Source organism: Limulus polyphemus, unplaced genomic scaffold, assembly GCF_000517525.1.
Source record: "Limulus polyphemus unplaced genomic scaffold, Limulus_polyphemus-2.1.2 Scaffold7694, whole genome shotgun sequence".
Classification (NCBI taxonomy): domain Eukaryota; kingdom Metazoa; phylum Arthropoda; class Merostomata; order Xiphosura; family Limulidae; genus Limulus; species Limulus polyphemus.
Window position 1 is genome coordinate 2,201 of NW_013673304.1, and position 5,342 is coordinate 7,542.

Sequence of the window (5,342 nt, forward strand, 5' to 3'; positions counted from 1 at the left end):
CTTGCATGGAATTATATTACAACAGTGATAAACTTGCATGGAATTATATTACAACAGTGATAAACTTGCATGGAATTATATTACAACAGTGATAAACTTGCATGGAATTATATTACAACAGTGTTAAAACTTGCATGGAAGTATATTACAACAGTGTTAAAACTTGCATGGAAGTATATTACAACAGTGTTAAAACTTGCATGGAAGTATATTACAACAGTGTTAAAACTTGCATGGAAGTATATTACAACAGTGATAAACTTGCATGGAATTATATTACAACAGTGATAAACTTGCATGGAAGTATATTACAACAGTGATAAAACTTGCATGGAAGTATATTACAACAGTGTTAAAACTTGCATGGAAGTATATTACAACAGTGTTAAAACTTGCATGGAAGTATATTACAACAGTGTTAAAACTTGCATGGAAGTATATTACAACAGTGTTAAAACTTGTATGGAAGTACATTACACAGGGCAAAGAGACAAGTAAAATTACTTCACTCAAATTATACAAACACTATATAGATATATCTCATGTATATATTAAATCACTTAGGAATGATTTCTAGTTACTACATCTTTGAGAAATTACCCAATTAAGTGAAGCACTAAATAAGTTATCTACGTAGAAACAACAGTGACAATACACAAAAAAACTTACTTCAGACTTGCCTTTTGATACACAATTTGCAACACTTGATGGAGCTAGAGTCAAAGAGTCAGCCTGAAACAGAACATATAAAATATGACCTTTTCTCTTCATGAATTATTAAAGACAGTCAGTCAGATAGCCTTTAGGAGCCAAATGTAAAATTTCCTCCACCATTAGAGCAATTTCTAGAGCTGTAAAAAAGCTGTTTTCATTGCTAAAAATACATTTAAAATCCAACAAACATATCGACAGAAAAAAAAAAAGGAATACAAAAGTGGTAGCTGCAGCATATTATCATAGGATAAACAACATTAAAAAATTAGAATTAATCAAGCTGCTGCCATTGGGATTGTTATTCTGCTTCCTTCGAGGCACAGTTTTATTAACTTTAGTTGTTTTATAATAGATCAGTTTGATATAATTTCTTTACATAGGTGCAGAACATCTTTGTAGATAATAATTATTACTTTCTGATCAAAGCAGGCTACTTACCTTGACTTGAACTAAACATTAACCAAGTAATTAACATAGCTAAGTTAATTTACCATTCTAACTAGGGATATGCAATGCCATGAAATATTTCTGGCCATAATCCATAATAGATCCTTATCAAAATAGCTATGTATACATGTACAAACAGAAAAATAAATAGATAATATCATGATCCAAAATACACATTTTCAGTTTTATGTGCTATTATGGCCTGTGCACTGCATATCCAACTAGAATGTATACTCCCACTAAACAAGATAATTGTGAATAAATATTAGATAGCTGGTACGCCAAATATAAGGAAACAAAAAATCAGTTTTTAGCATTCCATGGAGCTGAAGTAATCAACTCTAGAAGTCTCTGTTCAATAGTTGAAACACTTTCTGAGGCTGCAACTGTAGTATAATCTAGGCAGACAAACCAGCAGACGGGTTAGGGGGGGCATTAGCCCTCCTAAGCCTATGCCTGATGGGGCAGGTTAATACTTGTTAATAATCTTAAGACCACCATACATAATATGTTTGCATTTTACCCTGTATATTTTTAGGAATTGCTCCAGTTGAAGTCTATAAGTGATAAATATCTGGGGGTCATACCCCCTGATTTCCAAAGAATTATCATTTTAATGTCTCATATGCACTTAACCCACTTCCAAGTAACACTAACTCAAGATGGGTCAGATTATTAAATGAGATAGAAATGACAAAAATATCAGGTGTTGTTTCTAAACAAACCAAGTATATTGAGTTTAATTCATTAAATAACTAACAATTCCTGGTAATGATGTGTTATCCCACGACCGTGGCAAGGTTTGATTTAAACAAATTATCTCTAGACATAAGTGAAATGGATTTCAGTGTTATTCAAAAATTCACCCTGGTGTTGAATAGAGGTATTAATCTACTCCTATTTCACGTTAATATATTTAGTTAATTTGATACGAAAGTTTTCATAGTTATAGTTTTCTTATTAACGAAAGTTTTCATAGTAATAGTTTTCTTATTAACGAATGTTTTCATAGTTATAGTTTTCTTATTAACGAATGTTTTCATAGTTATAGTTTTCTTATTAACGAAAGTTTTCATAGTTATAGTTTTCTTATTAGTTGTACCTTAAAATGTGGAATTACTTCATGAATTAAGTAAGTTCTAGTATTAACATTTGTCAAGGACTATGAGGTTATTGGTTAAAAAAATAATGGTTTGTCGTAAAAATTCCAAAAAACAATTTAAATACTTTTTAATATTATTTTCGTGATATATATTAATATTCCTTCAGTCAAACATTTAAAGCAACCAATGGGTGTCGTTTTCAAAATTTCATTGGCTCTCTTGATTATTTCTGGCTAGAGTTATAACATTTCTAGTAAAAAAAATAGGCCATATTATTTGTTACGTTCCCCAGTGGTTCAGCGGTAAGCTTGAAAGTTAAACAGCTCATCGACCATGGCGTATCTTTCGACTTGAACACACACATACACACAGTGTTATACTAACGCCCTCTAACGAACCACGCCAAATTATCTCCTGTAGCGGACTTCGTTTTCCGCCTCTTGAAAGTATAGCAAGTGAATGTCGCATAGGGTCTTCGTATCCAATAGTTAGGATTGCATCTAAAAGCTCTCGAACTTTCAGTAAAAAGAAAATAATAAAAAAATATGGCAACGACACAAAGAAAAAAACATACATACGTAGTTGTTCGTTAATGAAAAAAAGGTCCGCACAGTCGACACTTTAAGTGCATAACAAATATAAATAAAGTATTTAGTTAAAACGATGATATTACTCCTTATGCGATAAAAATATTCTTTTAAAAACATTTTAACACCTGCTACACGAGCCAGCCCGGCATCTTGATGTGAATGAAAAAAGTGAGTCATTCCGGAAAGGTTTAGGGTGTTTTGATTAGACAAAAAATATGACGTTTTGGCACTATTTTCGAGGTTCAGCTCGCTGAACCAGACCCGAGACCATGAAAGCCAACATGGACAATTTAACCTGTAAATGTAAAGTAAAACGAGGTAGCAATGAAACATGCTTGAAATGTTCTAGATGTTGTTGTGATGGTTAACATGCTTGAAATGTTCTAGATGTGGTTGTGAATGTGATGGTTAACATGCTTGAAACGTTCTAGATGTGGTTGTGAATGTGGTGGTTAACATGCTTGAAATGTTCTTGATGTGGTTGTGAATGTGATGGTTAACATGCTTGAAACGTTCTAGATGTGGTTGTGAATGTGACGATTAACCTAATCCATGGGTCCAGGTCTGATGAGGGAAGAACTTATTCGAAGATATCCCAATCGATTTGACACATCAGCTGAATCGAATATTCGACAATTACGGCATTGACACCAAAACATAAAAAATAAAAAAACGAACACAATAGTATCGTTATCTTCCAAAAGGGGGAATTGAAATCATATATAAGAAATCTTTAGTTTCAATATTGTGTGAAACTAACGGCACAGTAAAGGCTAAAGATGTAGTGTTGAAGTTGATGCACAATGCATTACAAGATGACTTCCCTAGCGATTCTCAAATTAAAAATGCCATTTCTGCAATGAAGAGAAAAATATAAGAAGGATGCTATAATACCCAGTATGGGTACCACTATAGTATAATCGGTAATACCTAGTATGGTATCACTATAGTATAATCGGTAATACCCAGTATGGTATCACTATAGTATAATCGGTAATACCCAGTATGGTACCACTATAGTATAATCGGTAATACCCAGTATGGTACCACTATAGTATGATCGGTAATACCCAGTATGGTACCACTATAGTATAATCGGTAATACCCAGTATGGTACCACTATAGTATAATCGGTAATACCCAGTATGGTACCACTATAGTATAATCGGTAATACCCAGTATGGTACCACTATAGTATAATCGGTATAGATTTCATCATGTCATATTTTAATTATTTTCTTCGTTTTACAAGCCAGTGGCACAGCGGTATGTCTGCGGACTTACAACGCTAGAATCCTGGTTTCGATACCCGTAGTGGGCAGAGCACAGATAGCCCATTGTGTAGCTTTGTGCTTAACTGAAAACAAACAAACAAAACAAGATCGTTTTACAAGTTGCGCCGAGCACCACCCATCGAGATCTATCGAAATAACCCTAAATCACCGTTATCCTGGTTTCGATACCCGTAGTGGGCAGAGCACAGATAGACCATTGTGTAGCTTTGTGCTTAACTGAAAACAAACAAACAAAACAAGATCGTTTTACAAGTTGCGCCGAGCACCACCCATCGAGATCTATCGAAATAACCCTAAATCACCGTTATGATTAGCAATTTACATTGTAATTTTTTGAAATTCATTGTCTATAAGTGTATCCTTCCTCCGCTCTGAACGAGGCTCAAACATTTTGTATATAATTTAAATAAATGCTTATTAATAGCAACCACAAGATGAACTGGAGTGGAGCGGTAGGGAAAGGCGTTCCGCCTCTTTAGGATTTCAGCCATCAGCGTTCCGGGTCCGATTGGAATGTCAAAGTGGATCGCAAAAGGGGGTTTCACCTCTTTCAAACTCCCAGTTTAACCCCCTGATAACAGCACAGCCGTTTGTTTTGATTAAAGGTTTTGGGAAGAAGACAAAATGCTGTTGGAAGTCAATTTCAAATGGAAAATTCTAACTCCATGCAAGTTGAATTATTTTAACGATTCTATACATTTCGTTCTGTTAACATGTTAACAGTATTTTTAATAAACAAAAAAATTGCTCAAGCACTGTTTTAACTAGGCACGGATAAAGAGAGGATTTAACTTTCTATATTCCCTGAGCCACTCACGCTATCATCTTTTGTAAAAGATTCATTCTTCTCGAGATTGTTAGTGATGTGTTTAAGAGAAGCGAAGTCTCTACATTCTGAAGAGAACTTAGCCATCTCATTTCCCGCCTAAACTGTAGGGTATTGCGACAGAAGTATCGCATTAGAGAAAATGAAGTTTTAAGGAGAGAAGCTGACACCTGGGGACAACACATCGACGACGCACGTCTAATGTGTGCTATCAACAGGGTAACATTTAAAGGTCTTATAACACTACGTGTGGAAGTATAAAGAGGGTCGTTTAGAGTGAATTCAAACTTCTTTTTTTTTTAGTGTCTGAAACCATTATGTCTCCGCGTGTTAACTTAATCTTGGTATAGTTTGTTTGTTTGTTTTT

The 5,342-nt window shown here is 34.3% G+C and overlaps 1 long non-coding RNA gene across 1 annotated transcript in view; it reads right to left on the reverse strand.

Moving 5' to 3' along the window:
- Positions 1-5,342, reverse strand: part of LOC106474795 — a 28,922-nt gene that overhangs the window by 1,863 nt on the left and 21,717 nt on the right. The window contains exon 2 of the long non-coding RNA XR_001291769.2: positions 670-732. This is a non-coding gene — a long non-coding RNA (uncharacterized LOC106474795). The remainder of the gene's footprint in view (positions 1-669; positions 733-5,342) is intronic.